Consider the following 12,785-nt stretch of genomic DNA (forward strand, 5'->3'; position numbering starts at 1 on the left):
TCCCTTAGTGTTGGTCTGTACTTCAGAGAAGTAGATGCCAAACAAGAGCTGTCCCAGGACTGAACCCTGAGGTACTCCACTTGTCACTTGTCTGGAGCTGGATTTGGAGTCGGCTACTTTTACAGTGTTGGTTCTATCAGTAAGCCAGTTAGCAACCTATTGGGTGACATAGGGATTAATGCCCAGCTTAGTAAGTTTATCTATGATTCCAGAGTGGGGGATGGTGTCAAAGGCCTTGGCATGGTCTAGATAGGCTGTGTGGACCACCTTACCTTTGTCCATGGCTCTGGAGACTGATTCAAAGAAGTCAATCAAGTTCAGGAGACAAGATCAGCCCTTCACGAACCCAAACTGGGTGGGGTCCAGTGTTTGAAGGTTGCCAATGTCTTTGTTTATAAGTCTGTTTGAATTCTGTTTGGATTTGTGACTGTGTGTGTCAAAATAAAGACTTTGGACTTATATCATCGGTCAGTTTGTTTTTTCATATATACGTTGGTGGAGGACAGCCTTTTATAGTTACCAACAGAAGGAATAACTGTCTTACTGCAATTTTGTCGATACTGGGTTGCCAGTACCTAGTATTTGTGTTTGTTTATAAGTTCCATGATAATACGCTCCATGGCCTTGCAGATAAGGCTTGTCAGACTGATGGGACGGTAATTTCTGGGATCCAAGGTGGATCCCCCCTTGTGGAGTGGGATAACTGTAGCTGTGTGCCACTCAGTGGGCATGAAGCCTGAGGTGAGGCTATGATTAAACATGACACTTAGGTGAGGTGCCAGTTCATATTGTAGTTCATGTAGTACACAGCCCGGGATGTCATCTGGTCCCATGGATGCTGTATTCTTAGCTTTGGAGAGTGCGTTTTTTACCTGTGTGGCCGTTATTACCAGAATTTGGCAATCTTCCGGTATTGAGATGGGCCATTTAGGAGGTGAGAGGGGGTGAAGTTGGCACTGAATTGATCTGCCAGGATATTGGCAATATCCTTAGGATCAGTATATTTAATGCCATTCTGTTTTAGCTCAGAGCAGATGTGAGCATTGCCATTTAGATTCTTGACATAGTTATAGAATGCCTTGTTGTTGTCTTTGGAATCTTTGGCAATTTTATTTTTGTAACTAGCTTTGGAGGATTTTATGAGGGATCTCAGTTTCTTACTGAGGCTGGTAAGGAAGTTTTTTGCATCCTGGGATTTTCCTCTTTTCTGCAACAGTTTATTCCTTTTGTTGTAAAGTTTGTTTATGGCAGGGGACCACCAGATTGGCTTGTTTTTTTTGGATGAGAGCATCTTAGTTCTATTTGGGATGGCACAATTTAAGCATGAGTGGATGTGCTCGTACATTGCCTTAGTGTAGGATTCAGCAGTTGAACTTTCAGCTCCCGTCTGCATGGGTGTCATGAAGTCTGTCACTTCTGACTTGAGTAGCATGAAGTTGGCTTTGGAGAAGTTTTTTATAGAGGTTTTCTTACTGGGGGGTGGGATGTGGATGTTAAGGGTGATTAGCTTATGGTCAGACGTGACTAACGAGGGGGTAACCATAGGTGTGGAGCATCGATTTCCCATGTTGGTAATGACCAGGTCTAGGATATTGGAGCCCCTGGTGGGACTATGGATTAGTTGATCCAGGGCGTTGGAATTTATGAATTACAAGAACAGTTGGGCAAAGGTGTTGGTACATGAGTAGCTTTCCCAGTTAATGGCAGGGTAGTTAAAATCACCCAGTATTAGGGCGTTTGGTTCTATCTTAATATTTTCCAGTATGTTTAGAAAGGTGTAGTGAGAATCTTGGGGTATGGTGGGGGATCTGTAGCAAGCTACAATTTGGATTGCAGTCTTACCTAGTGTTAGTTGCACCTGGAGAATTTCAGATGCATTGTGTTGGGCAACTAGCCTGGTGGTGTGAATATCCTTGGTGAATATTGACACTCCTCCACCTTTAGTGTTTTGGTCCTGCTTTGGTGGCCGAAAAGTGTGGTAAGTGTTGTAGCCTGGTATTGCAGGGGTGCTCTCTGGAGCCTTGGACCAAGTCTCAGTTACTGCACAGATATCGATGTTCTCCATTTTTAGGAGTGCCTCAAGAGAGTGCATTTTAAGGATTAGACTTCTAGCATTGAGTAGCATTACCTTCAGATTTTGCATGCTTGTACCTGTTATGGTGGTGGTTTTGTTCTTTGAACTTTGCCTAAAAAAAGCACTATAGAGGTGGCAAGAGCCTTATTCAGTAACCTGAATCCCAGAGGCGACAGGTGCAGACTATCTCTGGCAAAGCATAGTGGTCTGTCAATCATGTCGTCCCAGGCAGACAGATACTGGATCCCCTTTGAATGACACCAGAAGCTTAGCCAATTGTTGAAGTCAATCATGTTGTCCTTATATTGTGGTATCATTCTGGGCGAAGGCAGGATGCTACTCAAGGCTAGGGTCATACCTGCCTGGGCCACATGATCTGAGAGCTCTTCCATGTCTCTTTTCATGTAGTCCAGGGAGGTACGTCTCAAGTCATTCCCTCCAACATGGGCAATGACAGTCATATTTGTACTTGTTGTGGAGTGACTTGAGTGCATGTGTTATGTGGCGGATCCTGGCACCCGACAGGCAGCTGACTGTAATTTTCTCCTTGTTCAACCTGGTGAGAGGGACATCAGTGTGCCAGACTATAGAGTCACCTATGACTAAAGTGTTAGGTACATTGTCTTGCCTTAGGGGCTGTTGCTGGATGGCACACAGGTGTTTTGAACTATGTGACACTTTGGTTGTAATTGGTGTTTGTTTGCGTTTCAGCTTCAGAGGTCCTTGTTGCTTGGGCAGGTTACAGTTAAGGGCCTCTGCATATGTGGATTTAGTGTTGCTATATGTGGGTGTTGGTGATGTGGGTTTAGAAGGGCTATATGTTGCTTGAGGTGTAGTGTGGCTGTTCTCCTCTTGACTGTCTAGCACAATCTTGGGTGGAGAGAGCTTTGCTTCCATTTTGGCTATGTAAGTGCATCTCTCACAGGTTGCAGTGTTGGGTGGTAGGAGGAGAGGGTTGTCTGTGTACATGAGGCAATTGCTGCATTGCCCCAGTATGCCCAGATTCACCAGGTGGACAGGAGAAATCACCGGAAGCTGACCCTTGGACATGCCTGGTTTGATGCTTTTTTTTTTTTTTTTTTTGTAAAGTACAGGAGCTGTTGTCCCTTACCTTAGCAAGGTACTTTGCAATTATAGGCTGTTTAGTGCCTACTATTAATTTCTCTTTATTAACAAGGAGAGTTGAGTGCTTGTATCACTTTAAGGCTTCCTAGTGCTTTCCAGCAGGTATTAGAGAAAGTGCTAGTCAAAGGGATGCTTAAACGTAAGATGAAAAAAAAATGCACACTGCAGTGTGCACTAGAGAAGGTAGACATGAAAGTAGGTAACTTAAGTTTTACCTGTTTAAAAAGATAAGGTTTAGTGGAGAGTTACTATTTTTAAAACAGCAAGATGGGTTGAAAGGGGTGGTCACTTTTGTATTCTGATACTATGGAATACAGTAGGATGGCCAATAAATTTAAATAGTTGAAGGGGAGGGGTTTTTGATTTAGTGATTACTCACACAAGCCACTGAAAGTAGAGAGGAAATGAAATATATGGTCAGATTAACATAAGAGGCAGGCAACTATAAAGACAGTGGCATTTAACAAGACAACTATGACTGGGTGGAAGGGCAGGAAAAAAATTCTGCCTGACACAGAAGAGAGTGAGAGCTGTGGTCTCTTTTGAAGTTTTATTATGCTGTTAAAGCAGAATGCAGGTAAAACACAAGGTAAAGAAAACAAACTACAGTATTTAAAATATACAAAATACAAAAAATAAAAGCAAACTAACCTTTCCTTCACAGCAAAGTCTGGATGAGCCTTTCTGGTAAAGCTCAGAAATGTTTTCTTTTGCCCCTTAAATAGAAGGTTTAGTTCCTAGCTCCACCCCTCAGTTAACAAATGATTAACCTTAAGTGACCTCTTCTATCTTATGAATGAGTCCTTAATTGATCAGTTCTAATTTCTGCCTGACTCAGAAGAGAGAGAGAGAGCTGTGGTCTCTATTGAAGTTTTAATATGCTGTTAAAGCAGAATGCAGGTAAAACTCAAGGTAAAGAAAACAAACTACAGTATTTAAAATATACAAAATACAAAACATAAAAGCAAACTAACCTTTCCTCACAGCAAAGTGTAGCAGAGTCTGGATGAGCCTTTCTGGTAAAGCTCAGAAATGTTTTATTTTGCCCCTTAAATAGAAGGTTTAGTTCCTAGCTCCACCCCTCAGTTAACAAATGATTAACCTTAAGTGACCTGTTCTATCTTATGAATGAGTCCTTAATTGATCAGTTCTAATTTCTGCCTGACTCAGGAGAGAGAGAGCTGTGGTCTCTTTTGAAGTTTTAATATGCTGTTAAAGCAGAATGCAGGTAAAACACAAGGTAAAGAAAACAAACGACAGTATTTAAAATATACAAAATACAAAACATAAAAGCAAACTAACCTTTCCTCACAGCAAAGTGTAGCAGAGTCTGCATGAGCCTTTCTGGTAAAGCCTTTGGTATTTAATTTTAGTTCATGGCTCTGACACAAGTTATTCGTCTGTGTCAGCCATTAGTGGAGACGATTTGTATCAGTGGGAGTTTCTAAGACTTCTCCTAATTTGCAACCATCTGCAAATTTAGACAGCCAGAGACCCTTGACATTGGCTTTAGAGAAGTAAATTCTAAACAGGAGTGGTCCCAGTACCTGTCCCTGAGAGACTCCACTTGTCACTGTCCTCTTTCTGTAGATGGACTTCCCAGTTATAACTTCCTAGGTCCTGTCTGTGAACCAGCTGGCCATCTACTGGGTAACATAAAGGTTTATACCTGACCTCTTCAGTGTGTCAACAACACACAAGTTGGGTATTATGTCAAATGGCTTAAACAGGTCAAGATAGGCAGTGTGAACAGTTTTGACCTCGTCCATTGCTTTGGTGACCTTCTCAAAGAAGTACACAAGATTGAGTAGGCATAACCTTCCCTTGACAAAACCAACTTGGGTTGGGGACAGTGTCTGAAGGCCACTGACACTGGCCTTGATTTCAGATAATTAAATTCCAAAAAGGAGCAGTTCCAGGAACAAACCCTGAGGGACTCCTTTTGTGACTGGCCTCTTTGTAGAGTTGGACTCCCCAATTCTAACTTCCTGGGTCCTGTGTGTGAGCCAGCTAGCCATCCATTGGGTGACATAAGAGTTTGTACCTAACCTCAAGTTTGTCAACAATGTTAGAGTGGGGTATTGTGTCAAATGCATTCACCAGGTGAAGGTAGGCAGTGTGAACCCTTTTGCCCCCATCCATTGATTTGGTGATGTTCTCAAAGTCATCCACTAGGTTGAATAGGTATGACCTGCCCTTGACAAAACAAAATTGGGTTGGGTTGGGTCCAGTGCGCAGAGGTTTTCTATGTCAGTATTGATTATTTCCATGATAATTCATTCCATTTCCTTGTATATAAGACTAGTGAGACTTATGGGTCTGCAGTTTCCAGGTTCTGTAGATTACTCACCTTTGTAGAGAGGGATGAATGTTGCTGTTCTCCATTTGTGAGGCATAAAGTCAGTTTAGAAGCTACAGTTAAATACCAATTCCAAAGGGTCTGATAGGTCATGTTTCATGCTAGTTATTAGACATCTTGGGATATCATACTGGTCCATTGATGCAGTATTACTGGTCTTAGAGCGAGAGAGTTGAGGACCTGTTCCCTAGTGATAGTAAGGGAAGTTATATTTGATGGTATCTAGTGGGAGGAGGTTGAAGGGGAGAGAGGGTTAAGGTAGAGCTGAATTTGTCAGCCAGTAGGTTTGGTATATTTTCTGGCTTAGTATAGGTGGCTCCATTAGCAATGAGCTCCATACACAATTGTGTATTGACTTTGAGGTTGTAGACATAGCTAAAGAATGACTTGTAATTGTCCTTGGCCTGGAAGGTCAAATTTATTTCAAAATTGGCATTGGTAGGCTTTATTTGTCCTCTGAGTTGTTTGTTTGATAAGAGTGCTTTTATCCTGCTTTGTATGTCTCAATTTTTTTGCCATGATTTTTTTCCTTCTTTGATACAGCCTGTTGATGTTGTGATTCCACCAGAGTGATTTGTAATTTTTGTTATTTCTGAATGTCTTCCTGGTGTGTACAGTTGACTCTATGAAACAATTACATGATTGTATAGGGTTTCTGTGAACAGTTCCATGTAGGCAGCAGTGGTCTCAGGCTTTATGGGTTTTGAAATTTTGCCAGGTTACCACTTAATTGTAACAATTTAGCTTTAGAGTAGTTCTTAACATTCCAGGCTTAACAGGGTTTCCAGGTTTTATTTTTCATTCAAAAGAGACCACTTTCTGGTCTGGTCTGACCTTACCAAAGAAATCATCACACTAGGGGATATGCAGCAGTCTCACACAGTAGTGAAGACAAGATCCAGTATGTTTGTCCCCCTGGTTGGCATACCAAAAAGCTGGTTCAGGGAGTTGCTGTTTAAAAATTCTGCAATCTCTATGCCTGCACATTTGGTGTCATATGATCCCCAGTTAAAAGTGAGGTAATTAATGTCACCCATAGATATGGTACTGGGTTGGATGATGAGTGTTTCCAGTAAGTTTAAATATGTGTTATGGGTTTCCTAGGTCATAGAGAGGGACCTATAGTTTGCAAGGAAGTGGTAAGGGATTTTGTCTATGGTGATTTGAATGTGAAGAAGTTTGTGTGTATTGTCCTTGACCAGCTTTGAGGTATATTTATTTTTGATGTAAATCAAGAAGCTGGTCTAAATGTGTGGAAGGCACTACAGCTTTGCTTTGTCTGTGTGTTCTCTAGGGTTTAAACCATGTCTCAGTGACTGACATATGTCAGCATCTTCTAGGCTGAGGGGAGCTTGTAGGGAGTGGAGTTTCTTGTTTAGACTCCTAGCACTGAATAGTAGGACCATTAGATTTTGTTGGTTTTGATTTGCTATGCTGGAAGTACTTTCAGTTTGGCATTGCCTAAAAAGACACCATGAAGGAGGACAATGTTTTAGCTAATATTTGAAAGCCTAGGGGGGAGAGCTACAGACCATTATGGAAAAGCATTGTAGTCTGTTGACCATCTCCTTCCATACTGACAAATATTGCACCCCATTAGAATGACACCAGAAATTAAGCCAATTATTAAAGTCAGTCATCTTTTGATCATATTGTGACATCCTTGGAGAAGTTAAAATGCTGCTCAATGCTAGGCTTATGTCAGCCTGGAGCACATATTCCAAGAGATCCATGGTGTCTGTCTTCATATAGTCTAGAGTGATATATCTCAGGTCATTTATACCCACAACGACTATGACTGAGCCATAGTTCTTGTAGTCCAGTGATATGAGTGTGTGTGGATAATGTAACAGATCCTAGTTCCTGAGAAGCACCTGACCATGACTTTCTCCTTACACAGCCTGGTGAGAGGGACATCAGTGTGTCTTACAATGGAATCTCCAATGACCAGAATGTTGGATTGTGTGGTGGCTTGCCTTATGAGCTTAGCTGTAAAGGCTACATGACGTGCCTGTATGTGTTTATGTTGGTGTTGTTTTGAGATAGTGCATTTGGGGTTGCTGAGGGTATTTGTAATGTAGGAGGTCTTTGGGGTTTATGAAGGTTACATTTAAGTGCCTCGGCATATGTTAGTCTATGTATCTGCTTGGAACTGTATGTAATGGGTGTAGCATGTTTACTACTGACAACCTAATTGACATTAGGAGTGCTTTTATGCGATAACTTTTCCTCCAATGGCATTGTGTAAATACATCTCTCACATACCTTATCAGTTTGTTTGAGAACTGGCTGGTTGTCACTAGACATGAGGCAATTTGTACATTGCATCAGGGTGCTCATATCCACCAAACTGGTAATAGAGATACTGGAAAAGTTCATATCCAAGACAACATGTCCTTTTTTAATTGATTTGACAGGTGTGGTGAAAAAATAATGTCAGGAGTATCTGGTTTACAACTCTGGGGTCAGTGCTTGTCACTGCAAACTACTTTCTCTGTGTACAACTAGGTATTGGTGAAATTTCAAGGGTACTTTAAAAGGAAAATGTCAGCTTGAGGTGTCTGGATCTATACAAGGCACTGCCAAACACTTGAGGGGAACTATTAAGTAGACCCTGATGATTTATGGATGGAGTATTTAGGGATATATTCTGAAGTTAGGTTAGACCATGACTAATTAAGCAACATTTACAGAAAAGAAAGAAACAATTAGCTTCAACAAGAATGATGAAAAGAGGGGTTCACCTGAGTGGCTACTGCTTGACAACTGCTTGTACGTCACACTGTTCTGATACAACGTTGCTTTGATTCTTCTCTCACCAGAAGCAAGCATTAGCACCAATCCCAAGATGAGAAAAAGGCCACAAGCTCCTTTGGTGAGCAACAGTTTTGTCCCAGATGATATAAGGGTCTGTATGCCTGTTGTAGCCTTCTCCTGGTACATACCTTCAATAGCAATCATTCCAGTGAAGAAAGTGTGATGCAGACACTCACTGCCCAATCATAAACAATCAGGAATCAATGCTCTCTGATCCTTTTCTCACCAGGAACAAAATATATGAACATTTTCCACGATGGCACCTATGAAACAGTTATCTGCCTTTCTGGTGATCAGCAGTCTCCAGGAAATAATATCCCTATGCTACTCCTTTTACCTGGAGCAAATCAGAACCACACATTCAAAGATGGCTGCTGAGAAGCAGAACTTGGGCTCTCCAATAATTTGTGGTCTTAGACTAGATGTTGCAGATTTTAAAGGTAAGATGGAAAAAATGGGTTAATATCCTAAGACATGCAGTGTGCTCTAAGCAGTTAGATGTGAAAGAGGGGGTAACTTAAACTTTAGCAATCAAAGTGGGAGAACACTAATTTTAAAAGAACAAGATAGATTGGAAAGGAGTAAGCAATTTGTATTCTGGCTCTATGGAATACATTGGGATGGCCAGTAAATGTAAATAACTGAATGAGAGTCGTTTCACAAAATGATAATTTTGTGCTTCCTCACAATAGCCAATGAAAGAAAAGAAGGAAAGAAATATATGCTCAAATTAACATAAGGGGCAGGCAACTAGAAAGGTAGCAGAGTTTAAAAATGCAGCAGCACCAGGGTTGGATGGTGGCAGTAAATTTAATTTCTGTGTGACTTACAAGACAGACAGCTGTGGTGGTCTCTTTCCTAGTTTAAATATGCAACTAAAAGCACAAACAAGTAAAATACAGTGCAAAGAAAATCCACCACAATATACAAAATTGAAAAAGTCAATAAAGCAATGCAAAAAACAAGATAGCAAAAACAAACTAACCTTTCCCTCATAGCAATCTATGGCAGAGTCTGAGTGAGCTTTTCCAGTAAAGCCTCATAAAAGACATAGATTAGGTTCATAAATTCATAGATTTATACTAGGCTATCTGCCCTAACGCATTTATAAGCCTAGCCCAAATTTTTGTGACTTACGCCACCCCTTATATGAAAAAATACTGTGCCCATTAGTTTGTTGTGCCTCTGTCCAGCAGTGACACAGAGATGATTGCCGGGATAAACCTACGATCTCCCATCCACAGGTCAAGATTTCTCTTGAACAGAGCCAGCGAGGTGCTCTGCCTCACATGGACCGGGATTTTATTCCACAGCATAGGGAGTCTCTGAGTGATAAATCTATCCCTCCAGCACGTCCTATTTATATCCGTGCTAAGGTTTAAGTCGCTTGCTCTAGTGGTTTTGGTGGATTTGGATTTTTTGAGGTGGAGCATGTCCATTAATTCCGGGTTGGACATGGCCTTGTATGTCAGGCACATGTCACCTCTGAGCAGATGGTATGCAACTGAATAGAGCTGGAGTTTCTTCAATCTTGCAGCATATGACAGATTTTGGAGTCCCTTTATCCTTTTGGTGAGGAACTTTTGGGGTCTCTCCAATTGCTGCAGATGTCGGGTGCGATACATCCCGAATGGGGCATTGTACTCGATCATTGGTCTGATAAGTGAAGAGTACAGGGGAACAATGACCTCACTAGATCTGTATGTGAATCCCTTCATGATCAGGTGGGCAATGTAGAAGGTCTTTCTAACCACTTTAGCAACGTGAGTGTCAAAAGAAAGGCCACTGTCAACCTGGGTCCCCAGGTCCCTGATAACCTCTTCTGTGCTTAGTGGATTGCCACCTATATGGTAGCTTGGGGTTACCTTGTTTTTCCCGAAGGGTATGACTATACATTTTTTGGCGTTTAACTTCAGGCCATGGCTCTGGCACCAGCTATCTGTTTCCGTGAGTCCCTTCTGAAGGATATCCATGTCCGATGCACTTTCCACTATGGCGCCCAGTTTGCAGTCATCTGCAAACTTTGTCAGCCAAAGTCCTCCCATGTTGGCCTGTACTTCTGAGAAGTAGATGCCGAACAATAGGGGGCCAAGGACCGAGCCCTGTGGGACACCGCTTGTGACCGGCTTGGAGTCTGACATAGCGCCAGCAACTCTAACTCTGTGGGTTCTGTCGTTAAGCCAGTTTGCAACCCATCTTGTGACATATGAGTTTACATTTAAGCTGGTAAGTTTTTCTACAATACCCGAGTGGGGTATTGTGTCGAAGGCCTTTGCAAGGTCAAGGTAGGCTGTATGGACTGCCTTTCCCTCATCAATGGCCTTAGTGACTGTTTCGAAGAAGTCGACCAAGTTCAAAAGGCATGATCTGCCCTTGACGAAGCCAAACTGGGTCGGGTCCAATGTCTGCAAGTCCCCTATATCTTTGTTTATGAGCTCCATTATGATCCTCTCCATAGCTTTGCAGACTAGACTTGTTAAGCTTATGGGGCGGTAATTACCAGGGTCCGTAGAGGCACCGCCTTTGTGGAGTGGGACCACAGTTGCCGTACGCCACTCCTTGGGCATGTATCCAGTAGTAAGGCTGAGATTAAACAGCTGCCTTATGTGTGGGTTTAATTCCTCATTTAGCTCATGTAGCACACAGCTGGGGACACCATCCGGTTCCATTGATGCTGTGTTTTTAGCTTTAGAGAGAGCAGCTTTCACCTGCGCATTTGAGATGTCTGGGAGGCTACACTCTGCTGGGATAGTTATCTCTCCTTTAGGGGGGGAGAGGGGGGTGAAGTTTGCACTGAACCTGTCTGCCAGTATGTTGGCAATGTCTGTGGGTTCAGTGATTTTTGTATCATTTTGGACTAATTCTGAGCATATCTGGGAGTTTCCACCCAGGTTCCTAACATAGCTGAAAAAGGCCTTATGATTGTCCTTTGAATCCATGGCAATTTTTCTCTCAAAATTGGCCTTAGTTGATTTTATGAGTGCTCGTATTTTTTTACTAATAATGATCAGGGGTGACTTCCCTTTTATGGATTTTGTTCTATCATGTAATAGCTTTCTCCTCTTATTGTAAAGTTTGTTAATGGCTGGGGTCCACCAGACTGGACGTTTGCCCTTTGTGGAAAGAGTCTTGGTTTTATTTGGGATTGCCTGATCCATGCAGTCCTGGAGGTGTTCATAGAAGGCATTTGTAAGGGCTTCCGCAGCTTGGGTTGTGGTTTCCACTGGCTCAGAGGACTTGAAGGATGCCACACCAGTCTTGAGTAGTGTGAAGTTTGCTTTAGAGAAGTTCTTCACTGTGGTCTTTTTTGTTTGGGGTGGGGGCGGGATGTGGATTTCCAGTGAGATTAGTTTATGATCAGATCTCACCAATGAGGGATATACTTCCTGTGTGGAGCATTTTGTCCCCATGTTTGTGATAATGAGATCTAGTATATTTTCTCCTCTCATGGGAACAGTGACTAGCTTTTCCATGGCATTTGAATTTATGAACTCCAGGAACCATTGGGCTAGTAAGTTAGAGCTTGAGTAATGTTCCCAGTCTATATTCGGGTAGTTGAAGTCACCCAATATGATGGTGTTTGGAGATACATTTATACCCTCCAGTTTCTTCAGGAAGGCTGTATGGGGTTCCTGAGTTTGAGAGGGTGGTCTGTAGCATGCTACAATTTGTAGAGCAGTTTTGCCTATGGTTAGTTGCACCTGGATGGTTTCCGAAACTTTGTGCGTTGCCACCAACCTGGAGGTGTGGGTATCCTTTATGAATATGGATACACCCCCTCCTTTTGTGGTGTGGTCCGGGTTTTGGGGCCGGAACGCATGATATGAGGTAAAACCTAATAGTGCCGGGGTGCTCTCAGGAGCCTTGAACCAGGTTTCAGTTACAGCACAGACATCGATGTTCTCCATACTGAGAAGGGCCTCGAGTGCGTGCATTTTGAGATTTAGACTTCTGGCATTGAGCAGCATTACCCTCAGTTTCTTCCCATTTTCTTTTCTAGGGTGGTAGGTTTAGAATTTGAGCCTTGCCTAAAAAGGCACTATGGGGGTGGCAAGAGCCTTAGCCAATATCCGGAATCCCAGGGTGACAGGTGCAAGCCGTCCCTTGGAAGCAGCGTGGCTCGTCAAGCATGTCATCCCAGGCAGACAGACACTGGATCCCCTTTGAATGACACCAGACATTAAGCCAATTGTTAAAGCTGATCATCTTGTCTCTATATTGTGGCATCATTCTTGGTGAAGGAAGGATACTGCTCAGGGTCATGGTCATACCTGCCTGGGCTACATAATCAGAGAGCTCCTCTATGTCTCTTTTCATGTAGTCCAGGGAGGTACGTCTCAGGTCGTTCACACCAGCATGGACAATGACTGTGTCATATTTGTACTTGCCGTGGAGTGACCAGAGTGCTTG

Source organism: Protopterus annectens, chromosome 1.part0 (genome assembly GCF_019279795.1).
Source record: "Protopterus annectens isolate FY-2018-M chromosome 1.part0, PAN1.0, whole genome shotgun sequence".
NCBI classification, from domain to species: domain Eukaryota; kingdom Metazoa; phylum Chordata; order Ceratodontiformes; family Protopteridae; genus Protopterus; species Protopterus annectens.